Here is a 12,952-nt window from a genome sequence, read left to right as displayed (position 1 = left end):
TATATATATATATATATATATATATATATATATATATATACACACACACACACACACACATATACTGTATACATACATACACACACACACACATATTTAAAAAAAGGTTATTAGATATTACAGCGAGAGAGAGAGAGAAAAACATGTCTATATACACACATAGACACTATTTTTAGTGTTCTGTGCATTTTTGCTGTGATCCAAAGGAAAACTAGATTGATTTTAGATAGTGAGATGTTAAATCACATTTGTCAACAGTAATTTTGAAGCATTGTAATATCTCAACAACATAATACAGCCAATCTCATTTAATTTAAGAGGGACAGGACTGGCTGCATTTGGAGGATGAGATCTCATGTGTTTTTCTTTTGTCACATAATTTGTGTGTTGATTATGTGCCTGATTCTCTGATACATTTCCATACATGTTAAATTGAAGAGCACAGAGTCAGAGCTGAATGGAGCAGCCAGGGCTGGTAATTGAACATAACAAAACAAATCAAATGACTTGGGGGTTTTTTTAGACAGTAGCACTAAGGCAAGGGATATGCAGACAGGAAAATCAAACAGCATAGTAATCTGGATAAATCCAGTCTTTCTTAAGACTAGAACATATTAATGTGAATGAGCTTTTTCCTGATGCCACACAGGTGGGGACGGTTTGATATAGGAAGGAGAGCATAAAACAAATATGATGGGTCATTGTGCCAATACAGCACACTCAATTTAGCATTGCACAGGTGCAAAGACACAGCAATTATTTCCCAATTAATGCCGGTTGTGTGATTATAGTTATGCTTTTATTTAAATATATGGTGCAGGCTGGATGTCCTCATAATTGAATTTCTCTTGGAAACGTGCCCGAAATGTGGAACGGCACAATGGATTCCTCCCCAGTGAGGTGACAGCATGCTTACTGTTCTGTTAACTCTCCCAATTAGGTCCCTCCTCATAATGTTCAATGGTGCATTTTCAGTCATTTAGTGAACAAGTGTCAAGTAAATAAATCAATAATTGCACACAGAGAGATATGTATTCCTTAATGCTCATACTCTTTAATTGTGATTGTTAAGGACCCACCATGTAATGAAGCAATGCTGGGCTAAACAAATTATTATTATACTGTATAAAACACACTACATAGTGGAGAAGGGTCATAAATGACATCAGTACCTTGGAGTACATTATAACATATAACATAAAAGTACATGAATATGGTAGTCATTCATTATCACTGTAAACGGCTGCATCAATAACACAATTGTGGCCTTTTGATATCTCTGTATAACTAATAAATGGATATCTTGACAACAAATGAACAGCCTTTAGTGAGAGCTGTCAATACATTCAATAATTCAACAGCAATTATTAATATTTAATCATTTCATTTTTCATTTCCATCACTGTTTTGTAGAAAAATAAATAAGTAAAAAATATAAATTAATAATGTTTATTATTTTATAAGAATATATATTCGTCTAAATACATTTGAGCTCTTATGAATATAATAGCTTCCTTAGCCTTAGCCTTAGCCCTAGTCATTTGCCTTAGCCTTAGCCTTAGCCTTCTCGGTTTCTGATCTTCGCCTGGTTCCCTGGATTCACCCCTTTTGTCTTGCCCCTTTTGATTCTGTCTGCCGATCGTCGACCTGCTCTAGCCCTAGGACTATTCTTGTGTTTTGCCCACCATATACCTGTTTGCCCTCATCTGACCCATGCCTGTTTCATGACCACGTCTCTGTCTTCGTTTCAATAAAGCTTGCATATGGATCCGCACGTCTCACGTCTCGTCAGCCCCGTAACAACAGTAAAGGCATTTCATTTATATTAAATCAGAAACAATTATTTTAAATTGTAATATTTCACGATATTACCTTTTTAAATTAAATAAATCAAGTAAATCCATCCTGGTGAACATAAAGGACTTTATTTAAAAAACATTAAAAGATCTTACCAACACCAAACTTTTTATCGGTATTGTATATAATTTTTTTTAAATAGGCCGAGGGGTTAAAATTCGTGCAGTGAGCATTGTTTCTCTTTGTGCACTCCAAGAGTCGGACCGGGTGGCCGGTTGAGTGTAAATCCCGCTGAGACACACCTGCACCCCTGTGTCTGCCACCAAACAAAGAGCATACCCCGCCAAATCTCCTGATCCATATTCTACATTACTCACAAACTCACTGACACTCTTTCTCACACACACACACACACACACACACAGTCAGTTGAGCACAGGTAATCATTACTCATTCATATGTACGTGAGAGGCAGGCAGACAGGCCTTTCTCGTCCCTGAACAGAGGAGATGCATCAAGAAATCAGCAGCGCAGCAGTACTTCAGCCGACAGAAGGCTGCTGTGTGCTGAGCTGGTCTTCTCTGTCAGAGAGCCATGTTCCACTGCCATCCCTCACCCAACACAACCACAACCCTCCCTAACTCACACCACTGCTGTGCAATATGCCAAGTCGCTTTCATCCACCTCAAAGTAATTGGAGCAAACGTATGACTGAAGAGGAGCCTGTTTTTCAGGGGAGGAGGCGAAAACAGAGGAGGATGATAAAAAGAAAAATGGGTCTCCGTTCGCGCTTTTAATTGTTAAACGTAAGAGGAAACTCGTCGAGGCTCATTAGAGGCCGCTAACATATGTAGCGTTCCAGATCGCCATCCTGTCGGTTTATTTGGCACAGTTTGAGCCTTTGTAAGCAGAGTTATTGTTTTTTATGGAAGCAACATCAAAGCGGCGGTGGAACGGAACACCTTTTATCAAGAAAAACACACCTTCAAATGCCAAAAAACTTTGTTAATTAAAAACATTGTACTTTAATTGTTTTTTTTTAAAGGACAATTTTGGTAATATGATAAAAAGCCAAATCAACTTTTCAATTTTTCTATTCAAAAAGTTAAGTAATTTTACGACTATGTACCTGAGAGGTCCATGTGATGACCAACGGAACAGGAAGATCTGCAGAAAAATCTGGGGCCTCAGTTGGATACTAAAAAGAGAGGGAAAAAAAGAGAGATATAATCACGGTTTAAAACAGTATACGTGGTAAGCAAGTAGTAATTTAGCAGATGTTTTTATCAATAAAAATGTTAATGAAAGTCTGGAATGGTGTTTTTCAAATATTAAAGTGTAAAAGGTAAGATAATCATTCATTTTTATTACGGCGTTTTGTTATGTATATAATTATTAAATATCATCCTTCCTTGTGCTTAGTGAAAAACATAGTAAAAAACATGCTTTGATTATTTATAACTAGATTTACTGTTTTAAAATGTTTAATCTACTTGGCAAAAATGGCAATTTGACTGAAATGATGACTCCCATAAGTAAAAATATTATAAAGTATATATATATAAAAATTGCACTCAAAGTCAAAAGTTTGGGGTCAGAATAATTTTTTTTAAAGAAGTGACAGTAAATTGTGACATTACAAAAGATCTCCATTTTAAATAAGTTCTTTTCTTTCGATCGTTCTGTTCATCAAATGCTCCTGAAAAAAGTCACGGTTTCCACAATAATATTGCACAGCACAGCCGTTTTTAACATTAACAGCATTTAACCTTTTAACAATAATAAGAAATGTTTCCTGAGCACCAAATCAGTATATTAGAATGATTTCTGTAGGACATGTGACACCTCGGGGAAGTCGTGGCCTAATGGTTAGAGAGTCGGACTCATAACCCAAAGGTTGTGGGTTCGAGTCTCGTACCGGCAGGGATTGTAGGTGGGGGGTACACCTACAGCGCTCTCTCCCACCTTCAATACCACGACTGAGGTGCCCTTGAGCAAGGCACCGAACCCCCAACTGCTCCCCGGGCGCTGCAGCATAAATGGCTGCCCACTGCTCCGGGTGTGTGTTCACAGTGTGTGTGTGTTCACTGCTGTGTGTGTGCACTTAGGATGGGTTAAATGCAGAGCACTAATTCCTAGTATGGGTCACCATACTTGGCCACATGTCATGTCACGTCACATCACAAAATAAAATAAATAAAACTAAAGACTGGAGTAATGACTGCTGGAAATGTAGCTTTGCCATCACAGGAATAAATTACATTTTAAAATATATTTAAACTAAAAAAAAACAGCGATTGCTGTACTATTCTTCTTACTTTATTTTGGTAAGCCTTAATGAGCACAAGAGACTTGGGTAATAACAATGGTATATAATATGAATACTGAACAATAGTGCATATTATATACATATATAATACAATATAACAATATAAAATTAAATAATAAATTAATACAATTATAGTTAAAAATATTAATGATACATTTATATTAAAATACATTTTATTTGTAAGAGCATATCCACTCTCAATGCTAAAACACCAGGAGAACTTACCACAACTGAAGGCCTTTCTTAATCAACCTCTTTAATCTTGAAATTCTCTTACATATGTTTCCATGTTACAACCAATAATACAACAATGTGTATGACCTCACAACCCACATTTCCACTGGCAGCAGAGATGCCTTTACTGGCTCCTGTTGAGTAAGCTGCTGCTGGGTGACGGAGGGCCTTGTGAGAGGTGCCCAGCTCCGGGAAGATGAGCAGATGTGAGGAGGGTAGATCACGGCTATTTTTAGCACCCTGCAAGACGGTGGGCACAGGGGGCTTCTCACGCCCTGCTGAATCTCATCAGGACCCCGTGGAGTGTCCACAAAGAGCCACTGGCATCTATACCATGTCACCATTTCCAATGCCAGGCAGAGCTCACTCACACTCAGACTAAACCACTCACACGCCACAATTTTCTGCTTCTTCTGTGGCCCCTGTAATCACCTTATGAGGATCACTCATGGTCTTATCTGTGTCACCGCATCCCCGCACACTCTCTCGCCTCTCCTTCAGGCCCTGCCACAATCTCATGGTTTCATCTCTCAACATAATCTTACAGTCACAGCACATTAGTGCCACCTGCTTAAAGTTAGATACCTAAACCAAAGTTCTGCTCCTTTTGCAGTCCAGCTCAGTCTGAGAATCTAGATATAGAAAGCTGTGAGAACTTATCCAGCCATCTGTGACCCACAAAAATCTGAAATTTGCTAATTAAATTTTAAGTTAAATATTTTAAGTTTCTTTTTGTGTGAACTCCAATGTGAAACTTGGTTAATAAAAATGGGAAATGGTCACATTTAAGACAAATGTGGCTCACTTTGTGTGTATTTGTATATATATATTTACACATTTGTGGTCAGTAATAGCATTTTTTAAAGAATTTTTTTTCCTTTAAAAATATATATATATTAATTTAAGAAACTTCTACATATTCTATATACAAAAATATTAAGCAGCACAACTGTTTCCAACAATGATGATAATAATAAATGTTTCTTGAGCAGCAAATGAGCATATTAAAATTATATCTGAAGGATCATGTGACACTAAAGATTGGAGTAATGGCTGCTAACAATTCTGCTTTGCTATTACAAGAATGAATTATAGTTTAAATTGTATTATACTAAAATGGTTATCTTAAATTGTAATAATGCTTCAGAATATTAATGTATCTTTGGTAAGCATAAGAGATAAATTAATAATGATACCAAATTATTGTCAAATTGAAAAAAAAATAGTTTTTACTGAATGTAAATCATACAACTCTTAAAAAGGACCATGAAAAAACTGATCATAAAATATCAAGCTGAGAGAAAATAAGAAATAAAATAGTGCTTGACCCTTGGTTTGACCTTGGACTTGAGCTTGACTGCAATGGCGTGTTGACGACCTACAGAGTCCTCTGCCTTCAGCTTGAGTGTGTGGAACTCTGCATCAATGAAGAGCAGCCTGCCAAAACAGATCAATAGAACCACACATAAGAGCACATACATTATACACACATCAGACAGGTCAACAGTGACCACTTACAGAGCATCTTTTGCACGTAAAAACATAACTGTTTCACTGAAGGATGTGTATTTTGGTTTCTAACTCAATAAATCAGGCAAGATCTTTTGGTTTGGGGGGGAAAAAAGATTTTGGTTGATTTCTTCATTTAAAGAAGCTCCTCAGATCTACACAATCCTTTCTCCCAGCAAAGAGTGCTGAAAGTCTTGAATCGACTACAGCGACCACAGCTGATTTATTGCTAAAATTCCAGCACTTCACATGACACACTTGTATTTCAGCAGCTTATTTACGAGTCGTGTAACAGCATATCGTGGTTAGTCCATACATGCACACTTTGCTCTGAGTATTCCCATTGGCAAAAACTGCAGGATCACATATCCACATTCTGTCCCTAAGCACTGAGATCCACATAATAACTCTGGGAGAAGAACTTCTACACTTTTCTTTGGCTCACACTCACCTCTGCTATTACTGCAGAAAATAAACAACGTTTTGTACGTTTTTTTTTAACTAACTCACTAGTGACCATTTTGCAACTTAAACTACAGCTCATGATTATTTAACTGTTTTTCACCTTTTTTAAAATTGGGAGAGGGGGTGATTATTTTCCTTTTAATTAAAAAGTACAGTGAAAAGTAGTGATGCAAACAATCAAGTTAAAGGGGTCATTAGATGCCACATGCACTTTTACAAGTTGTTTGAACTGAAATGTGTGTTGGCAGTGTGGGTACACAACCATAATGATAAAGATCCATCCAGTGTTTTTTTGTTTTTTTATCTCGTCAAATAATTTCGCCTTTCTCAAATCAAGCCATTATCAGATGCCTGTCTGTGTGACGTCACACAGACCCAGGCCCTCCCACGATTGTTGATTGACAGAAGCGTTTAACCTTAGACCCGCCCTGAGTGAGCTGTCATCAGTCCACCATTGTTTCGACGCTGGAGCAGTAGACAAGAATGGCTCCTAAGTGATTGAGGTGTTCTGTTGTTGGATGTAATAATGAACATAGCAGACGTCATTTACTCCCGACATCTGAGCCGCTGAAGACGCAGTGGATTACCTTTGTTTTTGAAGGGAATGCATCCCCCGATCTACCTAAATGCATTTATGTTCGCCCAGCCTCACCTACAGAAGAAGTGAGTATGAATCTTTGCAACTCGCCTTTCCTAATAACGTGCTAGTTAGCAAGTTCCGCGGCTAAAGTAAACGGTATTATGAGAACGGCTCCGCACCCCCCCGACGAGAGGGGGGGGGGCCATTGGCAAAAACTGCAGGATCACATATCCACATTCTGTCCCTAAGCACTGAGATCCACATAATAACTCTGGGAGAAGAACTTCTACACTTTTCTTTGGCTCACACTCACCTCTGCTATTACTGCAGAAAATAAACAACGTTTTGTACGTTTTTTTTTAACTAACTCACTAGTGACCATTTTGCAACTTAAACTACAGCTCATGATTATTTAACTGTTTTTCACCTTTTTTAAAATTGGGAGAGGGGGTGATTATTTTCCTTTTAATTAAAAAGTACAGTGAAAAGTAGTGATGCAAACAATCAAGTTAAAGGGGTCATCAGATGCCACATGCACTTTTACAAGTTGTTTGAACTGAAATGTGTGTTGGCAGTGTGGGTACACAACCATAATGATAAAGATCCATCCAGTGTTTTTTTGTTTTTTTATCTCGTCAAATAATTTCGCCTTTCTCAAATCAAGCCATTATCAGATGCCTGTCTGTGTGACGTCACACAGACCCAGGCCCTCCCACGATTGTTGATTGACAGAAGTGTTTAACCTTAGACCCGCCCTGAGTGAGCTGTCATCAGTCCACCATTGTTTCGACGCTGGAGCAGTAGACAAGAATGGCTCCTAAGTGATTGAGGTGTTCTGTTGTTGGATGTAATAATGAACATAGCAGACGTCATTTACTCCCGACATCTGAGCCGCTGAAGACGCAGTGGATTACCTTTGTTTTTGAAGGGAATGCATCCCCCGATCTACCTAAATGCATTTATGTTCGCCCAGCCTCACCTACAGAAGAAGTGAGTATGAATCTTTGCAACTCGCCTTTCCTAATAACGTGCTAGTTAGCAAGTTCCGCGGCTAAAGTAAACGGTATTATGAGAACGGCTCGTCACCCCACGGAAGAGAGGGGTGGGGTCAGCAGAGCTCATTAGCATTTAAAGGAACATGCACTAAAATGGCTTGCTGAAAACAGAGCAGATTTTGACAGGGTAAAAAGTGGGTTGTTTTACACTACCATTGAGAAATTTTAACCAAAGTATGTTATAGACTTTTCATTAAGACCCTAAAGAGTAATATCAACTTGTGGAAAATGGGCATCCGATGACCCCTTTAAAATAAATAAACGCCTTTATATATTACAAACGTTTACCATAATGCATTGTGGATTACCCTAATAGCAGCAGTCTACTTTTTAAATTGGTTTCTATGTACAGGGTTTCCACAGGTTTTATGACAGTTAATTTAAGATTTTTAAAATGCATTTTATTAACAAAAAAAACAAAAACATTTTGCAAACATTTTGACGGATCCACCTCCAAACAATCTCCTTTTCTTTTTCTGTTCCATTGTTCAAAATGTCCTTAATGCTCAGTGTTTTTCTCTCACAACCCATGAAGCAACGGGACAAATCTTTTGCATCACATTCAATTACATGAGCTTTTGGCACAAAATCACACCAATCATTCATTTCTTCAAAATTGAGATCTCTTTTCTGAGCTGGAATCCCATTCAGCCACTCTGCATTCTACAGGAATCTCCCGCCACAGTATCAGGCCTTGCTGGCGTTCACCTCAGTTGATTGAAACAGCTTGACTGCTCAATGTCTTGCTGGGAGGATTGATGAGAGCATTACATTTGCAACTAGAAAATCAGCTCCCCTCGTAAATGGCGAAGGAACATTTGGCATGTTTGCATACAAACAGGCCATAGATGAAAGCATAAAGCTGTACAAGAAACAAAAAAACTAAAAATTGGAAGAGTAAGATGGGGAAAACACAAACTGTAATACCGTCAAGGCCACTTTTGCGAAGACTTCTCATCACAACTTTTCAGATATGCAAAAAGCCAGCTGCTGAAAAGAGTACAGTTATTCTATTCTCACAGGTGCCACCAGGGTTCATGGGTTTTAAGATATAACTGCTGGCTAGAGTGAGATGGTGAGAAGACCAGCCAATAGGAAACCTGCTCAGGTGTCATTATCTTGGTGGGGTGTTAAAAGACCACAGCGAGAGGCCCCGCGCTTCTCTCTCATACATGTGCAAGGTGTGACAACCTCTCACCACGGCTCCCATGCACCAATTGTCTAAAAAAAAATCTAAACAGTTTCAGATGATGATGTCAGACCAAACGCAATATCTCACAGTAAAATGGGAGCAAAATGGGATCAAAGTCAAAATATTCAAGTTTCATTTTCTTATGACCTAACACTTTGCTGCGATACTCCAAATAGCACACTTACACTGCAGCCAGAGACTGATGTTTTGTAATTTTCTAAATATCTGACTCTTTTGAACTATTCTGGGGATAAGAGGGGAGAACAGACTTGACCCCATCTATACAGTAATTAACAGTAAATGTGGCTTCTTCAAGGCAACTAAAACTCATTAACATGACCAGGTTCTGCGGCACTTCCCCCTTCCTAAACCAATCAGGATCCGCAACTGTGCCGGACTTGAGGCTATTAACAGAGACACGAATTAAGGATCTTAATTAATCTCAAGTGCATTTACAGATAGCACTGGTGTATAATACTTCTGACCGCAATTCAGGTCTGAAACGTGCACCTTATTTCCAGCCTAACTTTTCAGCCTACATTTCCCCATTAAACTTGAGAGTGGGTCTCCAATTAGACCAATTTGCATTTGCTAATATCATAATTATATCTTTGGACATTAATAGAAAGTGGAAAATGAGAAGCCTAGTGAAATCACAGCTTGATACGTGGCTGACAGACACCACATTAGCCTCTTTTATTACAAAGCAAGAAATCTGACACACTGTTTTCATGAAACTATAGTGAGTCCTAATGTCCTACATGTTTACAGTAATGCAAATGATCGTATGTAATTATAAGAGAACATAATGCAATGCGAGCCGAGGGAAGCACTAGGCCACTAGAAACATCATACTTATCCCATCCTAAGATCTCCATTTCTGTTATAATACTGAGGTGGTGAGAAGGACTGACATCCTGGTTGGCTCTTCAACACCACTTCCTGATAATAGAAAAGTTTGTAATGAGAATCATTTATTCAATCTGTGGGACTCATGTGCTTATTATGGTAATATGATGCTGAACATAGGGCTGGACGATATGGCCTAAATTTATATCACGATATAGTTATTAATTTCGGTCGATACGATATAATTCCGATATCGATATGAACTTATTTTAAAAAAGCCTCGTAAAAACTGCCAAGAACGCCCACAAAAGATGTCTGTGCATACAAACTTATGAAAAATGAATTTGACAAGTCTTGACACCTCATATAAAACCATATAATATTTTAGGGAGAAAAAAAACCCAGCACAAATAAATGAATGTTCACCTTTTATTTGTATTTAGCCTTCATACAAACAAGAAATGTGAAATCACTGTCAAATAAACATCTCAGACTCACCTAATTAATATTAATATCTTTAACTTCAAACTATAAGCTAACATACACTACCAGTCAAAAGTTTTTTAATGTTTTTAAAGAATTCTCATCTGTTCACCAAGCCTGCATTTATTTGATCCAAAGTACAGCAAAAACAGTAACATTCAACGAAGTCAAACGCCACAAATAAATCAATGTATGAGAAACTGGTAATGTATATCGAAATATCGGAAATGTGTTTAAAAATCATATCACCGTTATTGAAAAAAATCATATCGCGATACATATTGATATTGAATTATTGCCCAGCCCTAAACATTACATCATGTGTAACATTTGTCAACATGAATATGGTAATGTCCAGCCCTGGGGATAAATCGTGCAATATTTTAAGAATATTTACCAATACTGTCCTGAGTTCCAGGATAAAAGCCATCAAATGGGCTGAATGCTGTGACCTCTGTTAAAAGAAAATCAATAAAATACAAATATTGTGATTAAACTATTAGACTACATTAGGGCTGTCAAAAAAAATCATCAAATTTCGAATATTCGTCGAATTTAAAATAAAAATCCACATTCGAACGCAAAAACGTCGCATTAAAATTTTTGGTGTGCGTCAGTGGCGCACGAAATGCGATGACGATATAAGTGTCATTGCATTTTAATGTTTTTGTTAGTCTATCCAGTTGAACCCACTAGCGTCGCTGCTACGTTGTTCATTCACAATATTGCGGAAAAAAGAACATCAATGCAGAGATTATGTTGTTTACGTCAAAACCGAAACCAAACCATTCACACAGAATGCATATTTAAATAAAAATCCACATTCGAACGCAAAAACGTCGCATTAAAATTTTTGGTGTGCGTCAGTGGCGCACGAAATGCGATGACGATATAAGTGTCATTGCATTTTAATGTTTTTGTTAGTCTATCCAGTTGAACACACTAGATGCGGAGCTGTTACGTTGTTCATTCAAAATATTGTGGGGAAAAAAGAACATCAATGCGGAGATGATGTTTTCGTCAAAACCGAAACCAAACCATTCACACAGAATGCATATTTATCACATTTTCTAGAGCAGAGGTCCCCAACCACCGGGTTGCGACCCCCTAGCGGGCCGTGGAAGAATTGCTACCGGGTCGCAAGAACGTTCTGGGAAAAATGTGTATAGATATGACACTGTTATTTATTTATGTTAATGATTGTTCTAATTATTCTGTATTTTCTTTGTATGTGATTGATATGGAGTAGCAATTTGACAATTTCATGTTAAATAAGTAAATGAAAGATTGCTCTGATCTGTCACATATTAGGAGTTAAACGGATCGCAGTTGATCCGTAATACGTACGGATGAGACCCTACCGTTCGGCGCGCACGTGATTCGCAGATCAATTTGCCAGTTTACATGTACAAGCAATTTTAAACCACAAGAAGAAGAAACGAAAGAGAGCTCAACTTGTTACTCACGTGCTGTTGTCGCACACAATCAAAGTGTGCACAAGAGACGTGTTTCAGATGGTGTTTCGCGGAAATAGCGAGTTGCGTATTCATACACATACAATTAGCCTATGTCAAAAACCCTTCACGGCATGGTCATTCTCTGTGCTTTAAATATTTTTTTTCTTGCTTATCCGGAAAAAATTGTTCGATCTGTGACAAAAAAAAAACACAATATAATGCGTTGAACCCAAGTGTGCCGCACGAGTCTTAAAAAGTGAAGCCATTGCGTTTCAATCGCCCCCAGGTGGCTGGTCCCAGCATAGGTCATAAACCCCGCCCTCTCCATGCAATCTAATGGGACATGGGACAAACTAAATAATTAAATTTCACTTCAAATAATTGATGGCTTTTAAAAGATGGCTTTTGTCATTTGATGTAGATTTTATCACACTGATGTAAGTTCAAGTGTTCGTTTTTTAAATAATTTTGGTTTTAGTTATGCTATAAAAACGGGAGTGTGACGTTATGATTGATAGCGGAGACTGATAGCTTCTCTGAGTGAACTGAGGCGCCAACTGACTTTTTCGGGATCTTTAGGAGGATATTGGAGTTGTATTTACCTTATTTTAACACAATCCTCTCAGCAGACAAAAACTGGAGCAGTCAGGCTAATTAAAACAGGGTCAGGGGCGTATGCTTGCGATCGACTCTGCGGGTGTGTGGGCGGGACGCGGCTCCACTTCGCTCGCTACTGCGCAGACTCTGGTCCCGAGTTCTCTACTGCGCAGACTCCGGTTCCAAATCAGCGCAATATGGCCGCGCCCTGTTAGGCCAATGGCGGCTTCACTTTTCTTCAATGGAAGAGATTGAAGGTGCGTCGTCCATCTTTTTTTACAGTCTATGGTTGAACCACTATATAATGCTATTATAATACTCTATAATAGCCTAATAAATATATTATATATATACATATAATATCCCCCCCCCCCCCCCCCCCCCCCCCCCCCCCCGAGAATATTT

General features: G+C 38.2%; 1 pseudogene; it reads right to left on the bottom strand.

Moving 5' to 3' along the window:
• Positions 1–12,952, bottom strand: part of LOC107560455 (E3 ubiquitin-protein ligase FANCL-like) — a 23,931-nt pseudogene that overhangs the window by 9,028 nt on the left and 1,951 nt on the right.

This window comes from Sinocyclocheilus grahami, unplaced genomic scaffold, assembly GCF_001515645.1.
Source record: "Sinocyclocheilus grahami isolate Dianchi unplaced genomic scaffold, SAMN03320097.WGS_v1.1 scaffold728.1, whole genome shotgun sequence".
NCBI classification, from domain to species: Eukaryota; Metazoa; Chordata; class Actinopteri; order Cypriniformes; family Cyprinidae; genus Sinocyclocheilus; species Sinocyclocheilus grahami.
Note: the sequence above shows the minus strand (reverse complement) of the source record. Positions and strands in the feature narration are given on the sequence as shown.